At 36.7% G+C, this 25,806-nt stretch overlaps 1 protein-coding gene across 1 annotated transcript in view; it reads right to left on the bottom strand.

The window, feature by feature from the left end:
• Positions 1 to 20,955, bottom strand: part of LOC129263949 (adhesion G-protein coupled receptor G6-like) — a 67,883-nt gene extending 46,928 nt beyond the window's left edge. Inside the window, exon 1 of the mRNA XM_064097297.1 lies at positions 20,862 to 20,955. The gene's annotated coding sequence lies outside the window, so the exon portion shown is untranslated. The remainder of the gene's footprint in view (positions 1 to 20,861) is intronic.
• Positions 20,956 to 25,806: the final 4,851 nt, after the last annotated feature.

The raw sequence follows: 25,806 nt of genomic DNA, 5'->3' as shown, positions 1-25,806 counted from the left end.
GTAGGCTCATCATTCACAGGATGCCATCTCCCAGACAGAAATTAACAATATTTTTACAAATACTTAAAAATACAAAACAATCTGACTGGGCGTTCCGTTCTCTTACAGTTTAAGGGACAAGCCCTGTTGGCTCATAATTCACAGGATACCATCTCCCAGACAGATGTCAACTACATTCTTACAAATAATTAAACAATGATTTGAGTTACAACTGTGGTAACAATTGATTGTGATCGGCTGCTGAGCCCTGTTAGCATGGTAGTTGCCATAATGGCAAAGTTACAAAAGTTGTAATTCATGTATGAAACTGGTCCCTATACATAAGTATATACAAGGTAAATATATACATATATATATATATATATATAATCACAGATAGTTAAGAAAATGCCGTAGAAATAAAATCGTAGATTTTAAAAGGAGCATAGCTCTAAAAAAATGAAAGGTAAAGTCACACTCTTTTTGAGAGCTATGCTCCTTTTAAAATCTACGATTTCATTTCTACGGCATTTTCTAAACTATTTGTGATTATTTTACTCCATGTGCCGAAGCAGAATATATATAGGAATATACTGGTAAAATGGAATTCCTCGGGCTGAAATAAGTATAAATAAGAGTAAATAAAGTATAACTCATTAAGAAAAAAAAACGCTCAAATTTTCATCAAAATCTGATATAAAAAAAACGAAGTTACTGAATATTCTGTGAAAAAAATGGATTCATCCCGCCATAAAATAAACATTCGGCTCGTCGATGATGTCGGGTCTCTCCTTTCTTTCTTATTTCAAGAATTCATATTGTTTTCAGTACATGAAATCATAATTATTTCATATTTCAACATGTCCCCTTGTTACAAATCAAATTTCAGCAAAGACGATCTTTCAAATCACATAAAAGCAGTAATTAATCCTGTTTTTAATTTTTTGAGAACAAATATCATATAAATTTATAAAAATATATCTAGACATTTCGATAACTTTGTTTATTCCTTGTCCATTTTTGATGAAATTTCCAGTGTTATATTATTTTCAACATGGAAAACCCCTTTAAGGGGCAAGCCCTGTAGGCTCCTGATTCACTGGACATCATTTCACAGACAAAAACAATACAGTTATTACAAACATGAAAAACATAGACAAACAATAGGCTCATCATTCACAGGACACCATCTCCCAGACAAAAATTAATATTCTTACAAATACTTAAGAATACAAAACGATCTGACTGGGCGTTCCGTTCTCCTACAGTTTAAGGGACAAGTCCAGTAGGCTCATCATTCACAGGATGCCATCTCCCAGACAGAAATTAACAATATTTTTACAAATACTTAAAAATACAAAGCAATCTGACTGGGCGTTCCGTTCTCTTACAGTTTAAGGGACAAGCCCTGTTGGCTCATAATTCACAGGATACCATCTCCCAGACAGATGTCAACTACATTCTTACAAATAATTAAACAATGATTTGAGTTACAACTGTGGTAACAATTGATTGTGATCGGCTGCTGAGCCCTGTTAGCATGGTAGTTGCCATAATGGCAAAGTTACAAAAGTTGTAATTCATGTATGAAACTGGTCCCTATACATAAGTATATACAAGGTAAATATATATATATATATATATATATATATATAATCACAAATAGTTAAGAAAATGCCGTAGAAATAAAATCGTAGATTTTAAAAGGAGCATAGCTCTAAAAAAATGAAAGGTAAAGTCACACTCTTTTTGAGAGCTATGCTCCTTTTAAAATCTACGATTTCATTTCTACGGCATTTTCTAAACTATTTGTGATTATTTTACTCCATGTGCCGAAGCAGAATATATATAGGAATATACTGGTAAAATGGAATTCCTCGGGCTGAAATAAGTATAAATAAGAGTAAATAAAGTATAACTCATTAAGAAAAAAAAACGCTCAAATTTTCATCAAAATCTGATATAAAAAAAACGAAGTTACTGAATATTCTGTGAAAAAAATGGATTCATCCCGCCATAAAATAAACATTCGGCTCGTCGATGATGTCGGGTCTCTCCTTTCTTTCTTATTCAAGAATTCATATTGTTTTCAGTACATGAAATCATAATTATTTCATATTTCAACATGTCCCCTTGTTACAAATCAAATTTCAGCAAAGACGATCTTTCAAATCACATAAAAGCAGTAATTAATCCTGTTTTTAATTTTTTGAGAACAAATATCATATAAATTTATAAAAATATATCTAGACATTTCGATAACTTTGTTTATTCCTTGTCCATTTTTGATGAAATTTCCAGTGTTATATTATTTTCAACATGGAAACCCCTTTAAGGGGCAAGCCCTGTAGGCTCCTGATTCACTGGACATCATTTCACAGACAAAAAAAATACAGTTATTACAAACATGAAAAACATAGACAAACAATAGGCTCATCATTCACAGGACACCATCTCCCAGACAAAAATTAATATTCTTACAAATACTTAAGAATACAAAACGATCTGACTGGGCGTTCCGTTCTCCTACAGTTTAAGGGACAAGTCCAGTAGGCTCATCATTCACAGGATGCCATCTCCCAGACAGAAATTAACAATATTTTTACAAATACTAAAAAATACAAAACAATCTGACTGGGCGTTCCGTTCTCTTACAGTTTAAGGGACAAGCCCTGTTGGCTCATAATTCACAGGATACCATCTCCCAGACAGATGTCAACTACATTCTTACAAATAATTAAACAATGATTTGAGTTACAACTGTGGTAACAATTGATTGTGATCGGCTGCTGAGCCCTGTTAGCATGGTAGTTGCCATAATGGCAAAGTTACAAAAGTTGTAATTCATGTATGAAACTGGTCCCTATACATAAGTATATACAAGGTAAATATATATATATATATATATATATATATATAATCACAAATAGTTAATAAAATGCCGTAGAAATAAAATCGTAGATTTTAAAAGGAGCATAGCTCTAAAAAAATGAAAGGTAAAGTCACACTCTTTTTGAGAGCTATGCTCCTTTTAAAATCTACGATTTCATTTCTACGGCATTTTCTAAACTATTTGTGATTATTTTACTCCATGTGCCGAAGCAGAATATATATAGGAATATACTGGTAAAATGGAATTCCTCGGGCTGAAATAAGTATAAATAAGAGTAAATAAAGTATAACTCATTAAGAAAAAAAAAACGCTCAAATTTTCATCAAAATCTGATATAAAAAAAACGAAGTTACTGAATATTCTGTGAAAAAAATGGATTCATCCCGCCATAAAATAAACATTCGGCTCGTCGATGATGTCGGGTCTCTCCTTTCTTTCTTATTCAAGAATTCATATTGTTTTCAGTACATGAAATCATAATTATTTCATATTTCAACATGTCCCCTTGTTACAAATCAAATTTCAGCAAAGACGATCTTTCAAATCACATAAAAGCAGTAATTAATCCTGTTTTTTATTTTTTGAGAACAAATATCATATAAATTTATAAAAATATATCTAGACATTTCGATAACTTTGTTTATTCCTTGTCCATTTTTGATGAAATTTCCAGTGTTATATTATTTTCAACATGGAAAACCCCTTTAAGGGGCAAGCCCTGTAGGCTCCTGATCTACTGGACATCATTTCACAGACAAAAAAAATACAGTTATTACAAACATGAAAAACATAGACAAACAATAGGCTCATCATTCACAGGACACCATCTCCCAGACAAAAATTAATATTCTTACAAATACTTAAGAATACAAAACGATCTGACTGGGCGTTCCGTTCTCCTACAGTTTAAGGGACAAGTCCAGTAGGCTCATCATTCACAGGATGCCATCTCCCAGACAAAAATTAATATTCTTACAAATACTTAAGAATACAAAACGATCTGACTGGGCGTTCCGTTCTCCTACAGTTTAAGGGACAAGTCTAGTAGGCTCATCATTCACAGGACACCATCTTCCAGACAAAAATTAACATTATTCTTACCAATACTTAAAAATACAAAACAATCTGACTGGGCGTTCCGTTCTCCTACATTTTAAGGGACAAGCCCAGTAGGCTCATCATTCACAGGATGCCATCTCCCAGACAGAAATTAACAATATTTTTACAAATACTTAAAAATACAAAACAATCTGACTGGGCGTTCCGTTCTCCTACAGTTTAAGGGACAAGCCCAGTAGGCTCATCATTCACAGGATGCCATCTCCCAGACAGAAATTAACAATATTTTTACAAATACTTAAAAATACAAAACAATCTGACTGGGCGTTCCGTTCTCCTACAGTTTAAGGGACAAGCCCAGTAGGCTCATCATTCACAGGATGCCATCTCCCAGACAGAAATTAACAATATTTTTACAAATACTTAAAAATACAAAACAATCTGACTGGGCGTTCCGTTCTCCTACAGTTTAAGGGAGAAGCCCAATGGGCTCATTATTCACAGGACACCATCTCCCAGAGAGAAATTAACATTATTCTTACAAAATACTTAAAATACAAAACAATCAGACCGGCCGCTCTGTTCTCCTTCAGTCTAAGGGAAGATCCCATTACATTAGGATCATTTTTCACAGGACACCATATTCCAGACAGAAAGTGAAATTCCTACAAATAATTAAAACACAACACAATCTAACTGGGTGTTCTGTTCTCCAATAGTTTAAGGGGCTAGCCCAGTACGCCGACCATTCACAGGACAGCATCTCCCAGGGAGAAATTAAAAACGTTCTTACAAACATTTAAGTTACATATAAATTATATATATGTGTATATATATACATACATATATAATATATATATATATATATATATAATCTAACTGGGGATTCTGTTCATTATTCTGATTACTTACATGGTGTTCTAAGACAAAAATTAGCTATACTCTCACAAATTCTTGAAAATGTGATTTGAATGTACGAGTTGGTCGCCTACAGGTTAAAAGGATATCCCCGTGTTGGAAATAATAAATGACTCAATATGTTTAATTAATTCACCCAAAAAATATTTGAAATTTCAAAAAAATCCTATATCAATAACGAAGTTATAGAAATTTAAAGTTGAGCATTATTAAGCAAGAAAAGAAAAACGATTCATGCCTCCATTATTAAGCAACAGGTGGTTCGAAGTCAATGCTCAACTTTCCTTCTTAGTTGATAAATGAATTCATAATTCATTTCATTATATGAAAACATAATTTCATATTTCATACGAAACAATCTGACTGGGCGTTCCGTTTTACTATAGTTTAAGGGACAGGCCGAGTAGGCACATCATTCACAAGACACCGTCTTCCAGACAGAAATTTATATTCTTAAAAATACTTAAAAATACCAAACATGACCGGGCATTCCATTCTTCTATTTCAAGGGCAAGCCCAGTAGGCTCATAACTCGCAGGAGATCATATCTCGCAGATAGTAACAACATTCTTACAAACATTTGATATAACATTCGAAAGGTCTGACTGGGTGTTCGGTCTTTCTATTTAAGGGGTAGTAGGCTCATAATCATACTGGACAAGCCAAGTAGGGTCGTAATTCACAGGACGCCATCTCCCATACAGAAGTTAATATTCTTACACTATTTAAACCACAAACAATCTGACTGTGCGTTCCGTTCTCTTACAGTAGGCTCATAATTCACAGGACGCCATCTCCCAGACAGAAATTAACATTCTTACAAATACATAGAATAAAAAAAAAATCTGAATGGGCGTTCCGTTCTATTGCAACAGAAGGGGCTAGTCCAGTAGGCTCTTACATTTTTTTATAATGAAGTGCCAGTAGGTTCATAATTCACAGGATAACGTTTCTCAGACATAAATTTAATGCATTCTTACAAATACTTGAAAAAGAGTGATTTGACTGAAAGATCCGTTTGCCTACCGGTTAGAGAGGATACACCAGGCTGAAAATAATGAATAAACAAATAAAGTAACATTAATAAAAAAATGTTTTGTTGTCTGATTTGTCTACATATGTTCACATCATATTATTTACAGCCTGGCCTACCCCTTTAAACATTCGAGATGTAATAAATCAAGTCTCATTTACTCATTGGTTAGAGGTGAGATGAGAATGGAAGTTGATTGGATCATTATTGTCAAGAATAAGGGTGCCTTTACCCCCCTTTAAACCAACGCTACCTTCCATGTAGTTTTCGCTGCGTTAAAGAAAATATAACTGGTACAGCGTAGAGAGAACTGTTACTAACGTGGAGGGAGCGCGGTCTGACCAGTGCATAGTAGTGACGCAGTAAGGACCTTCAGTCTTAGGACCTACTAACGGCTCCATCGACGTAGCATAGACGTAGTAGACACGGAAAAAAAGTAACAACAACTCTGTCCAACTCCAAGTATGTTGACCTGCATGATCGTTGTACTCACGTGAAGGACACATAGGTACGGGTCGCAATCTGCTTGAACGTAGCGGGGGCAGTTTCGACCACGAATGGACCGCTAGTGCGCGCACAATAAACTAAGTGTGAACGCCACCAAATCATCATGAACTTAGTAAGGACATAGCATGCATGGGACGATTTCACATTTTTCGAAGACAACTAAGTTGGCGCTACTTTCTAGGCATTCTTTCTGCATTGAAACCACGTAGCGGGAACTTAATCCGGTGCAAAGAATGAAATTTTGATGAAATGAATTATATGGCATGACAGACGTCTCTAATTATAAACTTTAAAAAAAAATCATGGAACTAGCATATTGATGCAATGAAAAGAACAAGATTGCAGAAATAAAGAATTTGAATAAATTTATAAAGATGATATTCAGAGATGACCCAACATTCTCAACAAAAGTTCATTCGCATTTGCAATACTCATTAGATTGTTATGTTTACAAATTATTCAAACCTGGTTTTTGTCCTATAAATTGATAAATTGTATATCGGTAATAGTAGACCGGCCAAAACGATTTGTTATACTTTGGACGGCAAAATTTGTTAATGCTTGCTAATGCTTGGCATCCCAGCTAAAAGTCTTGCAAAAATACCCAGAAATAGCGTACGACCGGATGCCAAGCGCACTTTTGCGTGAAAGTGTCATTTTTAGCGTAAAATCTGAAAGAATGTCGAAAATCACGCATTTTGATATTTTGACGGAATTTTTTATTACCTTTGATATGCGATTCTTTTTATTTGTTTTTTTCCAAAATATAAGTCTCATAAATAAACATTTCAAATTTGAATATTACACACACATATATGGCACAACGAAACATAAAACCGCGATTTCCTCAAAATAAAAGTTTTTGAAAACTATCAATAGTTTGAAGTTTTTTTACACAACTTAAAGTCTTCGATTTAAATTATTTTGTCCATCGAATGTATAGTAAATGTCCTAATGCCGCAAATATGAAAAGAATTTTCAAATAGGATGGAAGATATTTCATTTCATGTTATCCGAAAGGAGACAAAGTGTATTTCAAATGTGCGCATTTTGAATGAAAACTTGAACATACCGTACATTATGTACATAATTACATGTGTAAGTACATACTAATAGTTTTTATACTTTGGATAGCAAAATTGGCCATTTCTTGGCATCCCAGCTTAAAGCAGATACGAACCAATAGCGCCATCTCGAGTCCTCAACTATTCATACCTGGCCAGTTTCCTGACCCATAAAGCTAGTGTAGTCTAGTAATATAGACCCACTTGAATGATAACATGCTAATTAACTACTCAATACATTTATACCGCAGTAGCTATAGTAGAACAATTACCCTTCCTCTCAAAACATTTTAGTTTCTCTATACAAATACAATTATAGTTCAATTTATTATCTGTAGTATTAGTAGATATCTGAAAACGTATATTTAAAGAATATGCATCTATAACACACAGTCAATGAGAGACCACACACAGTTCACTCCCTCCTTTAAAGTCTTGCGGAAATACTGAAGAATAACGTCCGGACGGATGCTAAGTGCACTTTTGCGTGAAAATATAATTTTTAGCGTAAAATCTTAAAGAATGTCGAAAATCATGCATTTTGATATTTTGACGGAATATGTTAAAGTTTGACTACCTTTGATATGCGATCATTCTTATTTGGAGTTTCAAATTATAAGTCTAATAAATATGCATTTAAAATTGGAATATTACACACACGTAATGGCACTATGAAACATAAAATCGTCATTTTGATACTCAAAATAAAAGTTTGTGAAAACTATCAATAATTCGAATTTATTTTACAACTTAAATTCTTCGATTAAAATGCATTTATCTATTGAATGTACATGTATATCAATCGTCCTAATGTCACAAATATTAAAGAATTTTCAAGTAAGATGGAAGATATATCATGGTATGTTATCCGAAAGGGGACATGCATAATTTATCGGGCATTTTGAAGGTAAAATTGAATATACCGTACATTATAAACACAATTACATGTATAAGTAAATTAAGTAAATTTAGCATTGTAAAAACAGTTATACGTACAGGTACGCCGTCATATAGGTGGGCTCATGATGTCATGTTCCTCCCTTCTTTTTCTGTTACATGAAATTGAATTTATTTGAAGTTTTCATACAAGAGCCAATAGGGAGGAGCGGAAAAATAACTTTCGCTACATTTCCCTCCGTAATCATGATAAAGGATAAATTATGTGAGCGCGAGCTGAGAAATTTTGATATTCCGATCTGAAAAGGGGGAAATTTAACAGGATACAATGATGCGAGCTCGAAGTGCATGCTATCTGAAACTAATCGATATTCCGACCTAGAACTATTCGTAGGAATTCATGAATTATCTCATTAATTAATTGGCCTAATGAGAGTGCGATCTTTAAATATATGTTCAGGCGTGAAAATGGGACATTTTACATGTTTTAAGCACCTTTTGTAATCCTGAACAGGGTGCGCGTGTTAATGAATATTTTTAACTATTAATGCGCGCGCGAACGCGAGTCGAAATTTGTTATAAACTAATATGAAAAGGAGATTTTAAGTAGTTTTTAGAATGAATATAAAAGTATACATAAAATGCAAGCACGCAGAGCTATGAGTTTTGACAATTAGACCTGAAAAGGAATTGTTCCAATGGTTGACAGAATCTAGCTGCTACACCAAATAAATTGGCCTAGTCGTGTAAGTAAAATTTTCAACCCACTGCAAGAGAGAAGTTCATATAAGTATAAACGGACAAAGTGGATTATAATCACCTTCACATTTTTTTTTACAGACGTTACCAAAATAGTTGAGTCAGAAATAGCCGGTTTCCGGTGTATCATTACATTTTAACCATTAAAAATATACAACCTAAAGTATCTAGCGAATTAATTTATACGTTTTCATTGCAGATGACCATTAAGAATTTGCTATTATGACGGCCATATTTGAATTTTTATGGAAAAAATAACTTTTTAAGAAAATACCATGTAAATTGTCAAAATACATTACTCGATATTGCTCTAAAACGATACCAGTGTGCCTGTGACAAGAAATGTTTCTTGTCACAGGCACACTACCGAATTGCTTCTTGGACTTTACTTGTTGGAATATCAATGCCTTGCTCTACCGTGTATACTGAAATTACTTAATTGCAATTTTCAATCTAGGGAAAACTGAACAATTACAGGACTCTTTGCTCTGATTGTAAGCTCAGACACCAATGATGATATTTATGTAGTAGTAGTAGTATTTATTTCTGTATTAAAAGCACAATTATATACAATAAAATACGGTGGATAGCCCACATTCAGCGTGACTGGCACATGCAGTCACGCTGGTCTTCCGTGGGGTCCAAAACATTTAACATTAACATATAAGTTAGACACAATAAAAGCAGATTAAAATAACAGATGTTCAGAAGATAAATGAAAATAGTGACGATATAATGTTTCGCTATGAACTTTTGGGTGCATTGTACTGTAAATATTTATAAAACGTGGATTTAATTGAATTGGTTTTCACAATGATCTAGGACTTTGTTTACAACCACTTTCTGTTCTTCAGATTTTGAGTGTTGTCAATCATGAGCATACGGCCACAACAAGAATTATTTGTGTGTGCTTTTTTTCAAAAAACAGTAATGTTAAAACTACACCGCCGGTTTTAAAGAGGATGATCATGACATGGAGTAGCTCCATGATCATACCAAGCACTGTACACTACAGCGTGTCCCACAAACATGTGAATGGCACTTTAACTGAGCATAATGTGAAATTACAAAATCATATTGTATATAATTTATGTTATTATAAATTATCATTTTTTCATACAACTGGCTTGAGTTTCAAGCGATATTATTCATTAAACAAAGAGAGATGGGCCTTCTTTCAGATTTCATAAAAAAACCTCTCAGTCCAAGTTTCGTTATTGCGTTGAATAAAGTACGCACCCAATCACGTCTTAATTCACTATTCATCTATTTCCTTTTTTTTAGATTTTCGGCCCACAACTTGCGGGCCGATACTTAAATTTAAAAGGAAAATGAAGGTTTAAGAAGATTGGCATGACATCTTTAATCAAACGTGATTAATCAAACATGAAATTGACTTTAAACCAATGGGATGCACGGTTAGTGACTTGCGGTTGATTTTTAGTTGTTTTTAAAGGCAACACTTTCTGCAACAGGCCCCTGGACTAGCATTATGCAATCGAGAACATTCTGTTAAACTATTCGATCCGAATAAAGAAATATCTATTAAGTTTATATTGAGCTCAGAATCTTTCATTGAGCTGATGGTGCCTATTGTGCTGATTGTGCCCTCAGAGTCCCTATATACAGCGCGTCCCAAAAAAAATGTCCCTCTGACATAGGGCTGAATTAATTCTAAAATGTGGTAGTATTCTCAAATAAATGTTCATGAGTGGAAAGCTCATCTCCTGATCTAACTTCGATGAAAATTTCATTGGTCACGCTTCAGCGGTTTTGAATACACACTCTGTTACGTAACAGTGGTGCATTTTAGCCCATTCCAAGTTTGCAGCATTGATGCATTTCTGCATTGTGTATGGCATATCAACTCCAATTTTTACATCAAGGATCTGAGCAGGGACATTTCCCTTATCATATCCAGGCTCATCAAATCATAAACTTTGGCATGTTTAGAAGGATAGAAACATAAAAATTAAGATTGTTTGATGATTGATAAGGGGGATCAGTGCAACATCTTGGAAAGAAAATGTGAATGAGAGATGAGTAAAATAAGCTGAAAAATAAAGGGTAATCCCCAAGTTAATCACCCTTTGCGAAAAAGAACTTTACCAGAGAAATATTTGACTTTTTTAAAGTTACATTGGATTAACTTAACCACAGTAGCTTATTAACAAAAAAAAATAATGAAAACAAAAATGCAGTATTAGGCATGAATTAGGCATGAAACAGACATGACCTGTTGTCCTAATCATTGTGCATCTCCTGTTATCAAATGTGAAATGAACTGTCAAATATTGTTTTTGCCCTTCTGAACATGCTCAAGGTTGTGATTTGACGAGCCTGGTTAGATCATGGAGATTTCCCTGGTCAGATCAGGGAATTCCTTGGTCAAAACTTTCAAAGGGGGTTGATATGCTAGAAAGTGCAGAACACACAGCAGTGCTGCATACATGCAAACTTGGAATGGGCTGAAAAGCACCACTGTTAAATAATAGACTGTGTATTCAAAACCACTGAAGCGAGATCAATGAAATGTTTATAGAAGTTAGAACATGATACGAGCTTCCTAAATCCATACATTTCATTGAGAATAATTTTTATTTTTTGAAGTAATTTAGCCGCATATCAGAGGGACATTTTTTTGGGACGCGCTGTAGGATTAGAGTACAAGAGAAACAAAAATACACGGGGGTTGGGCAGGGCCCTGGGAACGATATTTTAACTGGGGGCGCTGATGTAAATTTGACAAGCAAAAAAAAAACTTTCACTAAAAAATGAAGGTCACTTTGGTCCCGAGAAAGGGGGGCACTTTTATGTAACATTTATTAATTTACATTAGAATCCCAGGGGGTGCTGCAAATGAAGAATAATACACGCAGCACCCCCAGTCAAATCTTGGGGGTGCTTCAGCACCCCCGCTTCCCAGGACCATGACCCCCCCCCCCCTTCGCTGACTAAGGTCATGTGTAGTGCCCGAAAGGATTACATGGGGCTGAAAATATCCCGTTTTCAAAATAATCGGTTCCAAAGATATTCTGTACTATATTAGAGGGGTTTTTTTAGTTTAGCGAGATAGGCACCCTACTTAGGATTACAAAAAGATGCCGAATAAATTTTCAACCTGAGCTTCACTCTGGCATTTTTTCTTTTACAAATGAGATAAACAGCTTGCTATCTGTTAAAAGACATGCTATTGTCAGGTTAGAAAATGCAAAGTTTTTTGCTTGTCCCTCGCGCTCGCATGCATTGTTTAGGTAAATACGCATCAAGTTAATTATTAAACAAATGTGATACCATATCCAATTTTTAGCTCTCAGTCTCTCCCATTTTTAGCTCGTGCTTCACGCTGACATTTTTGTTTAGTGAGATATAATTATATCCTTTTCTGCCATGAAAGACAATGTTTAAAATGCTCCGTTTTTTTTATTCGAAATTTTCAACTCACGGTTCGGGCTTGCTTTAATCGTTTAATTAGAAACTGATAATGTTCATGATTTGGTGGTGGATTTTTTACCTCATTTAAGCATGGATGCTTGTAAGCAAGCAACCAGAGGACCGACGGCTTAAGGTCCTCTCTGAATGTTCTTCAATGTGGATTTAAATGCCTTACCAAAGGGCACAAGCGCACCAAGTGGGAATCTAAGCCAGGTCACCGGAATTCCCTCTCTACCGATTGAGCTATCGCGCCTTAGAATGTTTCCTTTCTGAAAAAAAAAAAGCAGCTCGTGCTTGTACTGTTTTTTTTTAATAGATACAGTGTTAGTAGTTATGGGAGAGACCTCATACCAATTTTGGTGACCTTTGACCTTTGACCGCATGACCTTTGACCCCAACTTCCGGTCACTGTTGACCCCGTGACCCCACCTTCCGGTCAATCATGACCTTTGACCTTTGGGTACGCGGTAAACAGGAAATTGGATAATGAAGCGCGGGAAGCGATTTTAATTGGATAATGGAGCGCGGGACGCGATTTTAATTGGATAATGACTCCGCGTGGGGACGCCATCTTAATTGGATAATGAAGCGCGGGACGCGATTTTAATTGGATAATGACTCCGCGTGGGGACGCGATTTTAATTGGATAATGACTCCGCGTGGGGACGCCATCTTAATTGGATATGAGTCCACGTAGGGACTCGATCTACAGGAAATTTAATTAACCTCCGCGTGGGGTGATCTCCCGCGCCCTCGCCTATAAATGATGGGAGAAACGTCACCATGAATCGGTATTACGACACAGTTACGCAACCACGGCCGTGATGTCATATCCCAGGGAATTACCCTTTACCCGGTATTGCACCACCGTGGCGCAATCGTCACGTATAGGATACGATGCACAAAACAGACGTATGATTTCTGCACAGTTTCCTATCGAAAAAAGGATCTTTCTCCGCCTTCCAGCGGATATGTCAACCGCCTCGCATGACGTCACCGGCTACGTAAGCACCGTGATGTCATCCCAGGGAATTCCCCTTATCCCATCGTATCGGTATTGCACCACCGTGGCCAATCGTCACGTATAGGATACGATGCACGAAACAGACGTATGATTTCTACACAGTTTCCTATTGAAAAAATTATCTTTCTTTGCCTACCAGCAGATATGTCGAACCCGATATGTCAAGTGCCTCGCGGTTCACGAATCGATCACCCCACTCACGACCAACGCCCGTCATTGAACTTGGGATATCCTATTCAAGGTGAAAGCCGGCTCTCTCTGTCTCTTATTACAACAATTATTGGTAATCCAACATGTGATTATAATCCTGATAACAGTGGCATCTCAAGCTCTACTCATTCCAGACTTTCCCCCATCAAAACTCTCTGACTTTTCCATACTGTTTTGTACATACCTCCATACTTTTCATTTTAACTCACATGACCTGCACGGCTCTCTGACCCGCAAAAGTATACTATATTGAAACCCGTAGACGACTCCTTTCAATCAACTTCATTCATCCGCAGTACAGATGGTGATAACATGAAACACTATACAGTCAAGGATGATTCTTTATTATTACTATCATTTATTCTATTCCATTTCAATGTAGATAGGTTCAATTAGTGTATAAACAGCAGATTTTGATACAAAGGTAAAAATAATGTAAGATATGTTCTCAAATTACGTTGTCACAACAAAATAATTAACTGTTCATTGTTAATATTAAAGTGAAGTTCTCGTTTTTTTCTTTTCCTTCGCTTAACTTATTGGATTGTAACACATGTCTATGGATGGCATTCAGAAAATATGAACACAATGAAGTTCAAACTGTCATTTATGCCCGCATTTATGTTGACGGCGTTTTCTTGGATTATTCGACAAGCTGATGTTTGTGCCTTTAGTTGTAGGTTCCATCTTCACCCTCCGTTTCTTCTCCACCATCATCATTATCGTCATCGTCACCTTGATACTGGAATAAACCATCGAATTGTGAACCATGCCTGGCTAACACTCTCTGTACGGCTTTCCGGAATTCCATGCCATTCTCTAATCTTTCCGTGAGATCGGACACGATTTCATGATTGATGTCAGCGTCTTCGAGGTACACGTTCTGCTGCAAGAACTGAGAGTACAGATCGAAAAAGATGCGTTTGACTGCCCACATTAGTTTCACGTGAGCCTTTGCTTTAGCGTCTTCTTCTTCCATTCCTTCTGAGATGTATTTCTGATATTTTTCGTCTCTCAAGTCCTTGGTGGCCGTCATGGCTTGCTCTAACCATCCTCGATAAGCGAGGTTGTCTTCAGTTTCTTCCATGTTTGCTGTCATTGACGATTCGTGTCCATCGCTTTCTGATACGCTCGTTTCGGAATCACCGTTGGATTCTTCAACTCTTTGCATTTGAGAGGATGGGTCGGATTCTTCATCTTCACTCGTTTCTTCTCCAGTATCATGCTCAATTTGTTCATGCCTCTGCATGTTATATTTCCTACTAAAAGTTTTATCGCATCGTGAACAAGCGTAACGGTTGGACATATCCAATATATTCATGCTGACTCGATGATTATTTGTTGGGAAATGAAGAAAATTAACGTTCAAACTTGTAATTATACGTAATCATGAAACGCGCGCGAAGGTACTTTGATTCTTACGGATTTTTACGCATTCTTACGGATTCTTACTCATTCTTACGGATTCGTACGGATGTTTACTCATTCTTACTCATTCTTACTCATTCTTACGGATTCTTACTCATTCTTACGGATTCTTACGGATGTTTACTCATTCTTACTCATTCTTACTCATTCTTACGGATTTTTTACGGATTCTTACGGATGTTTACGGATTCTTACGGATGTTTACTCATTCTTACGGATTCTTACTCATTCTTACGGATTCTTACGGATTTTTTACGGATTCTTACTCATTCTTACTCATTCTTACGGATTTTTTACGGATTCTTACGGATGTTTACGGATTCTTACGGATTCTTACTCATTCTTACGGATTCTTACTCATTCTTACGGATTCTTACGGATGTTTACGGATTCTTACGGATTCTTACTCATTCTTACGGATTCTTACTCATTCTTACGGATTCCATGGGTCATTCTAGCGTGGATGAACATATTTTCCTTGAGATTATATGAAAGCATTGATTAATCCGTAAGAATGAGTAAGAATCCGTAAGAATCCGTAAACATCCGTAAGAATCCATAAACATCCGTAAGAATCCGTAAAAAATCCGTAAGAATCCGTAAGAATGAGTAAGAATGAGTAAACATCCGTAAGAATCCGTAAACATCCGTAAGAATCCGTAAGAATGAGTAAGAATCCGTAAGAATGAGTAAACATCCGTAAGAATCCGTAAACATCCGTAAGAATCCGTAAAAAATCCGTAAGAATGAGTAAGAATGAGTAAGAATGAGTAAACATCCGTAAGAATCCGTAAGAATGAGTAAGAATCCGTAAGAATGCGTAAAAATCCGTAAGAATGAGTAAGAATGAGTAAACATCCGTACGAATCCGTAAGAATGAGTAAGAATCCGTAAGAATGCGTAAAAATCCGTAAGAATCAAAGTACCTTCGCGCGCGTTTCATGATTACGTATAATTACAAGTTTGAACGTTAATTTTCTTCATTTCCCAACAAATAATCATCGAGTCAGCATGAATATATTGGATATGTCCAACCGTTACGCTTGTTCACGATGCGATAAACTTTTAGTAGGAAATATAACATGCAGAGGCATGAACAAATTGAGCATGATACTGGAGAAGAAACGAGTGAAGATGAAGAATCCGACCCATCCTCTCAAATGCAAAGAGTTGAAGAATCCAACGGTGATTCCGAAACGAGCGTATCAGAAAGCGATGGACACGAATCGTCAATGACAGCAAACATGGAAGAAACTGAAGACAACCTCGCTTATCGAGGATGGTTAGAGCAAGCCATGACGGCCACCAAGGACTTGAGAGACGAAAAATATCAGAAATACATCTCAGAAGGAATGGAAGAAGAAGACGCTAAAGCAAAGGCTCACGTGAAACTAATGTGGGCAGTCAAACGCATCTTTTTCGATCTGTACTCTCAGTTCTTGCAGCAGAACGTGTACCTCGAAGACGCTGACATCAATCATGAAATCGTGTCCGATCTCACGGAAAGATTAGAGAATGGCATGGAATTCCGGAAAGCCGTACAGAGAGTGTTAGCCAGGCATGGTTCACAATTCGATGGTTTATTCCCGTATCAAGGTGACGATGACGATAATGATGATGGTGGAGAAGAAACGGAGGGTGAAGATGGAACCTACAACTAAAGGCACAAACATCAGCTTGTCGAATAATCCAAGAAAACGCCGTCAACATAAATGCGGGCATAAATGACAGTTTGAACTTCATTGTGTTCATATTTTCTGAATGCCATCCATAGACATGTGTTACAATCCAATAAGTTAAGCGAAGGAAAAGAAAAAAACGAGAACTTCACTTTAATATTAACAATGAACAGTTAATTATTTTGTTGTGACAACGTAATTTGAGAACATATCTTACATTATTTTTACCTTTGTATCAAAATCTGCTGTTTATACACTAATTGAACCTATCTACATTGAAATGGAATAGAATAAATGAGAGTAATAATAAAGAATCATCCTTGACTGTATAGTGTTTCATGTTATCACCATCTGTACTGCGGATGAATGAAGTTGATTGAAAGGAGTCGTCTACGGGTTTCAATATAGTATACTTTTGCGGGTCAGAGAGCCGTGCAGGTCATGTGAGTTAAAATGAAAAGTATGGAGGTATGTACAAAACAGTATGGAAAAGTCAGAGAGTTTTGATGGGGGAAAGTCTGGAATGAGTAGAGCTTGAGATGCCACTGTTATCAGGATTATAATCACATGTTGGATTACCAATAATTGTTGTAATAAGAGACAGAGAGAGCCGGCTTTCACCTTGAATAGGATATCCCAAGTTCAATGACGGGCGTTGGTCGTGAGTGGGGTGATCGATTCGTGAACCGCGAGGCGCTTGACATATCGGGTTCGACATATCTGCTGGTAGGCAAAGAAAGATAATTTTTTCAATAGGAAACTGTGTAGAAATCATACGTCTGTTTCGTGCATCGTATCCTATACGTGACGATTGGCCACGGTGGTGCAATACCGATACGATGGGATAAGGGGAATTCCCTGGGATGACATCACGGTGCTTACGTAGCCGGTGACGTCATGCGAGGCGGTTGACATATCCGCTGGAAGGCGGAGAAAGATCCTTTTTTCGATAGGAAACTGTGCAGAAATCATACGTCTGTTTTGTGCATCGTATCCTATACGTGACGATTGCGCCACGGTGGTGCAATACCGGGTAAAGGGTAATTCCCTGGGATATGACATCACGGCCGTGGTTGCGTAACTGTGTCGTAATACCGATTCATGGTGACGTTTCTCCCATCATTTATAGGCGAGGGCGCGGGAGATCACCCCACGCGGAGGTTAATTAAATTTCCTGTAGATCGAGTCCCTACGTGGACTCATATCCAATTAAGATGGCGTCCCCACGCGGAGTCATTATCCAATTAAAATCGCGTCCCCACGCGGAGTCATTATCCAATTAAAATCGCGTCCCGCGCTTCATTATCCAATTAAGATGGCGTCCCCACGCGGAGTCATTATCCAATTAAAATCGCGTCCCGCGCTCCATTATCCAATTAAAATCGCTTCCCGCGCTTCATTATCCAATTTCCTGTTTACCGCGTACCCAAAGGTCAAAGGTCATGATTGACCGGAAGGTGGGGTCACGGGGTCAACAGTGACCGGAAGTTGGGGTCAAAGGTCATGCGGTCAAAGGTCAAAGGTCACCAAAATTGGTATGAGGTCTCTCCCATAACTACTAGTGTTCTTTATTTCAAAACGTCATTAAATTGTCCAGTTTACAGATTGGAATATAAAAAATCAGATTGTGCTTATTGAAAAAAATATGTATTAAATGCCCCGTTTTCATGTCAGAATATTACACATTTCTGAATGTTTTCAATATGATAATTAGATACGAATCATGTTCATAATTACACCTACGTATTGTTTAATTTTCAGCTCGAAATTTCATGGTATATAAAAAAAAATTGCTTGCGCTTTGCGCTCTCATTATTTAATTAGGCATTGTCATATACCTAATCATGTTTGTGAGAATAAAGCTAATATGTACTTGATAATAAATACTTGATGAATAAATCTATTTTGGTACCCCCTGCAAAATATCAAGCCCCCCCCCCCCCCCCACCCGTGCTCCTCTGCTGACAAAATCCTAGCTTCACTGCTGGTGAGCCTACTGAGTGACCGAGTCTTTTAAACAAAAGCCTTAATTTAGGGCAGAATTTGTGTTCAACAAGAAATCAATGTTTTAAATTACAATATTACGCTCAATTGAGGTCATTTTAAATAAATGAATAAATAAATAAATTTGCAAACAATTTTTTTTAAACCTAACCTAAATGTTTTAAAACGTCATGGATGTCATCATGGGGATCGTACCACCATGATTTTAACATTTCATCAGTAAATCATTGTACATTTCACTTGAAGTATTGGGTAAGCATGTATTCGAACAAACTATTCACCTCTTCCCCCACAGGTGCTATGATAGAATGCCCCCCATTCACTCCAATTTATCGATACATTGATTGTTTTGTGATCAAAGTTACAACCATATAAAAGTCGTTGAAGTTTCTTAGAAAAACCTGCGATACTTTTTGTTTATATCTGGCTCTACGCAGGTTCAAATATTCGCAGCGAACGCGCAATCAGCAGCCAAGTGACCCTCACCCCCCCCCCCCCGTAGGCCTAGATATTACATTAGCGTTAAAGATGAATCCACGCATTAACAATACTATCAAACACTTGATTATTTAAATGATCGTTTCTTTCTTGAAGAAATTCAGGGATGATTGTACAGTCACCCCCCCCCCTTCTCCGAAAAGTGGTGGGATATGTGCCCCAACCCCCGGGATAAACGCCAGTGGATTAATCCTTTTATCATAATCATAATACTTAACTGACATTTTTTTTTCTGTCTGATTATGTATATATATATTTGCTATCTTTTCATACAGACGAATGCCTATATAGATCTCAAATGCGATATACTGTCCCAACAAAGCATTACACGATACTTATGAAAAAAGAGTTATTGAAGTATTAATGTTATTAATACATATTAGACGTTAATTATCTTTTTTTTTTGTATTGTCACCATGGTCTCCATTTGTTTTTTCTGATTTCATAATTTCATTTATGTATTTATTGTAACATATTTATTCAGGATAAAGATAAAACATGATCAGCCGAGGCTGTTTTACATCATGGTTCTGACACACACAAAAATAAACAATGCACAATTTTTTCAAAAAAAGATGTAACGACTATAATGGCTCACAATATAAAAGTTCATTAAATGGTTTGACCTTGAAGAAAAAACAAGAGAAAAGCAAAAAAAAAGGAAAAAGACGAGAGAGAGGGAGAAGAGAGAGAGGGGGATAGATGGAGAGGGAGGAGGGAGAGAGAAAAGGGAGAAAGAATAAAAAGAGGTCGGTCAATTAACTTATAGAAATGTCATTAAATGACATATTTGAAATAATGGTATTTATACATACGCTTAAAAACTTCAAGAGAACTTGCATTCTGAATATCAGATGGAAGGTTATTTCAAACCAAGCCGCCATCATATTTAAAACAACTCTTAAAACATTCGAGAGTGGGCTTTGGTCAAACGACATTCAACGTATTAGCAAGTCTAGTATAAAAGAGTGCCTTAATTTCTAAGACCATTTCCACTTTATTGCACATTCGGACTGGGGCCTTTCCATGAATACAGTTATGCTTAAAAAATGTAATTATGTCTGATATCAAGGGTTTGCCATTTGACCATTTACATAATAATGAAATTAAATATTAATTTGTTCATTAGATACTATAGGCATGTTTGTATCTATAGGTCTTTAATAAGGGCAATCGTCTAATATTGAAAACTAACTTCATATCATTTGTGCAATACAGTGAACTTGAGAAAATCGAAATGAAAGCTTAAAATCTTGGGAAATTCAAATATTTGATTTTCGAAAACTATACCTACTTTGCAATACACCACAACAATTCAGTAACGAGGAGGATTTGGCAATGAGAAATCTCCATTCTCCACTTTTCTTCTACAGATCCTTACTTTCTCTCTATCTCTCTTCTTCACACTCCCTCTCTCTAAAAAAAAATGCTGATAACGTTGATATACTTGCAATGTATGAGAGTTAATACTGACTGGGAAAATACACTTGATACATGACCGGCAGATCCATAGATGAAGAGAGAGAAGAAGATCGCGTTCACAACCTCGAAGCATACGCGAGTAGTCTACCGAATTCAAAAGACCCGCTTGTATTATTTAAAATTCCAGTGAACTTTTCACGACATACGTTGTCAGTGATTTACATAGTCAAAGTTGGAACCAGCCAATCGGATGCAAGGATATCAATAGCTTGTAACACGGTTGTTAATGAAACCACAGTGAAGATTCTTCGTGAAATGCCCTTTTGACATTGATCAAATACCTTTGCATTGAGCTTGACCACTGGACTCGTTAAATTCAATCAATAAAGCTTTCATCTGATCATCATGAGCTCGAAAGTAATACCTCGGACACATTTGTTCTACGGCGGCCGTACGGCGAGTCGAAAACAGTCGTTTTAACATTTTTTGTACCAGCTAAATATAGGTGGTTTGAATAACAAGTGGAACGCCTCTGGCAGTCTCGCCTGCATCACGCAATTTAATATAGCAGCAGTGCTAACTTTGAAAACTACTATAAAATAATCATTCACAAAAAAAACATTCATATAATGACATAATACCACGTTCATTGACCATAAATGACATTTGAACGGAGACTTAAGACTGTCAACTACACCCATGTCCACATTTCATTCACTCTATCCATAAAATTTCAAAGTTATGATGGCACTTCAACAATTACCCCAACATGGCCTAAGTTTATTTACCTTAACTGACCTTTGACTTGGTTTTGTGACCTGAAACTCACAGGGGATGTTCAGTGATGCTTGATTACTCTTATATCCCAAGTTTTATGAACTAGATCCATAAACTTTCAGAGTTAGGATGGTAATTCAACAAATACCCCCAACACGGCCAAAGTTAATTGACCTTTAATGACCTTTGACCATGGTCATGTGACCTGAAATTCGTACAGGATGTTCAGTGATACTTGATTACTCTTATGTCCAAGTTTTATGAACTAGATCCATAAACTTTCAGAGTTAGGATGGTAATTTAACATATACCCCCAACACGGCCAAAGTTCATTGACCTTAAATGACCATTGACCATGGTCATGTGACCTGAAACTCGCACAGGATATTCAGTGGTACTTGATTACTCTTATGTCCAAGTTTCATGAACTAAATCCATACATTTTCAAAGTTATGATGGTAATTCAACAAATATCCCAAACTTGGCCAAAGTTCATTGACCCTAAATGACCTTTGACCTTGGTCATGTGACCTGAAACTCAGGCAGGATGTTCACTAATACTTGATTAACCTTATGTCCAAGTTTCATGGACTAGATCCATAAATTTTCAAAGTTATGATAGTAATTCAACAAATACCCCCAACCTGACCAAAGTTCATTGACCCTAAATGACCTTTGACCTTGGTCACGTGACCTGAAACTCGAGCAGGATGTTCACTAATACTTGATTAACCTTATGCCCAAGTTTCATGAACTAGGTCCATATACTTTATAAGTTATGATGTCATTTCAAAAACTTAACCTTCGGTTAAGATTTTGAAAATAATTTTCCCAACATGGTCTAAGTTCATTGACCCTAAATGACCTTTGACCTTGGTCATGTGACCTGAAACTCAGGCAGGATGTTCAGTAATACTTGATTAATCTTATGTCCAAGTTTCATGAACTAGGTCTATATACTTTCTAAGTTATGATGTCATTTCAAAAACTTAACCTTAGGTTAAGATTTGATGTTGACGCCGCCGCCGCCGCCGCCGTCGGAAAAGCGGCGCCTATAGTCTCGCTCTGCTATGCAGGCGAGACAAAAATGAATAAAACGGCTGTTTTTGACTCGCCGTACGGCCGCTGTAGAGCAAATGTGACCGAGGTATAAGTCTCACAGTCACACCGGCGGAAGCGACTCCAGACCGACCAAAGCTATTACATATTTTACCAATGACGTACCATCGGTCGATTGTTTCGTTGGTGTGACTGTAAATTAAGGGTGTAGAGGACAGGGCATCACATCAGGGGGTGGGGGGCAGGGGACACGTCCTCCCATGGACCTGGCTACGGAGGATTACCTAACGTTACTGGGGGTGCTGTGACAATGCTCAGCACCCCCAGTAACAATAGACTAATCCTCCGTGGACATGGCCCTGCCCCCTAAAATTTAAAGAGGGACACAGGAGGCTATAATGCCCCCCCCCCCCTCCATTTGCATTTCGGTTGATTTGTTTACTGAGTGAGTTTGAGAAATCTCAGCTCGCACGGAACGTTTACAATGTTACATCTGAACAAAACAAAAATCAAGCTCGCGCATTTTTTGTTTGTCAAATTCACATCAGCACCCCCTGTAAAAAAAACCAAACAAAATCGTACCCAAATTCCTGGGGGCTACCCCTCCCCCCGAAAAGAGAGAAAAAAAAAGCACCTTCGAGAAACATATCGGGGAAAAGGAAAAAAAAATCCACCACCATCCCCAAAGTGGACAATGCTACATCAGATATTGTTTAAATGTCTCTTTTCAGGTTGCGCTTGTGATTAGTGACACACATTGTCCTTAAAAAATTCCCTTTTCGTGCAAATACATTAATATTATCGTCATTATTGAACAGAATACAAAACAATAGAAACTTTAAATGGGGTGAAGAAATAAAAAAGATTATAGCTAAACTGTAATTATTTATAAGCAAATTATTATCATACTTTATTGATTAAAAAATAGGGTCTTGAAAGGAAAGAATTGCAATGGTAAAAAATTAAGTTCTTTAGAAAAGCAAAGATGTTGGTCACTGTCATATATATATATTAAATGGGGGCCGCCTCACCCCACAAAAAGACTCCATGAAAAAGAAAGGGCAAATTATTCTGAATTAGGGTTGTGTTGTCTACCGTGCGTGTGTTATTTACAAAGTAAAATGTATTAAAAGCGAAGAGACAACACAACACAACCCTAATTCAGAAGAATTTGCTATGACCCATTACAGGTACTATTTCACTTTACTTTTTGTTTCTGTTGAGTATGATCCTTTATTATTCCGTGTAATTACCATAAGATTTCTCATATTTGTTTTCGTTTTGCTTCAATTCGCTATTATTTTCCATTATGTTCGTTCTGTTGCTTATTCTATGTTTTGCTTTATTTATTTTGTTTAGCAAATAAATACTGAAGAAGGCCAGGGCCGAAAGCTTTACAACATAGTGTAAACTTTGCTTCATCCTTGATTCTACTCTACATGTAATCAAACATACATCTGCACAGGCAAACACATAACAACAAACACACATACATGGGTATTTCAAACCACGGCTCAAACCATGTTATATCACAGATCCCCATGTTATTGTTGATGTTAAGGTGCATGAAAACAAAAGAAACCGCTGAGAAACACATTCATCAAGACGGAAAAAAGAACAGTGACTTTCATAATTGTGTCATTTCGCAACTTTTGAATTTTGACTTTGCTCCACATTTCAAGGCACTGCACTTCCATGTGAATCATAATCATATCATGTAGGGTATTATTTTTAAAGAAAATTAAATGATCTATCCATGGTATCAATCACAAATTAATATTCACTAAAACCGAGAAGGGATCGATCAAAATCAGATTTACAAATATATATGCAGCTGGGGCTTTGCTTTCTGGACCACACCCGCCGCGGTCTTGGCGCTACACGAAGAAGAACAAATGTAAAAAAAAAAAGGAGAAGAGAACAAGGTAAGAAGAAAAAGAAATGTGAATAAATTAAGGGGAGGGGATAACTGGAACTGAAAAAAATATCGGGTCATTACATGAAAAAGACGCACAGTATGTTAAGTTTAGATACCCATTCAGTTTATGATTAAAAGTGCTTAGAATGTCTAAATTTTAGGTCAGAATATCAAAAATTTTCACATCAATTGTTTTGATAGATACCCATCCTGTTCATGGTCACAAAAGTGCTTTAATAGAATGTCCATTTTTTTTGTTAGATCAAAGATTTTTAGCTTGCGCTACGTGTTCGAATGAAATGTTCAGTTTGATATCCATCCTGCTTGATGACCCAATGTGATTATTTTAAAATTTTAGGTCAGGTTATCAACCATTTCAGCTCGCGCTGCGCGCTCACATAAAAGGTTTATTTAGATATTATCCTGTTCATTATTCATGTTCATGGGGCGCCATTTTCCGAAAAGTACACAATGGCACAAAAATCAGGTAGGCCCAATGGGTGCAAAATCCTGTAAATGCGCCTGCCTTGTCAAATATCTCATCATATTTGTAAGAAAAACTTGGGGGGGTGTTACTTAAAACTACACTTTAGTGTAGACTACCCCGTAAACAAAAATACAAAAAAACAGATTTTAGCAGCCGACTGGAAAATTCGGGTGAAAATGATTCCCCCCCCCCCCCCCCCTCAATATGTATGCTTCCGCCGCCAATGTCTGTCCTGAGAAAAAAATAATAGTCAATAAACCACTTCGCCACGCACGGCAGTCAGCCTCGATTCGTCTACCGGAGATTGTGGGACGTGTGGAAGCTCCTTCGTAGAAAAAATAGAATCAGCCCCCCCCCCCACAAATGTAAAAAAAAACTCACCCACAGAAACGTACTTTACCCTCATAAAAAAATAAACACCCACAAATATAATAAAAACTTTACCAACAAATATCTTAGATAACTAGATTTGTATTAAAGACTGTTTTATACCCATTATTTATCGAAGAAATTCGACAAATTTCCCTTCATCATATTAAATTTTACTCCACCCCCCAACAAAAAATGAACAAACACACTTTCCCCAGAAACGTAACAAAATAATAATGATTATGATGATCACCCCCAAAATATAATAACCTTACTCGAGGGCCTCGGAAGCGGGGGTGCTAGTGGTGCTGAGTACAGCACCTCCAAGAGTTTCCTTTGGGTGCAGCGTGTGTTATTTTCCATAGACAGCACCCCTGGAACTGGTTG

The sequence above is a fragment of the Lytechinus pictus genome, chromosome 1 (genome assembly GCF_037042905.1).
Source record: "Lytechinus pictus isolate F3 Inbred chromosome 1, Lp3.0, whole genome shotgun sequence".
NCBI lineage: Eukaryota > Metazoa > Echinodermata > Echinoidea > Temnopleuroida > Toxopneustidae > Lytechinus > Lytechinus pictus.
Note: the sequence above shows the minus strand (reverse complement) of the source record. Positions and strands in the feature narration are given on the sequence as shown.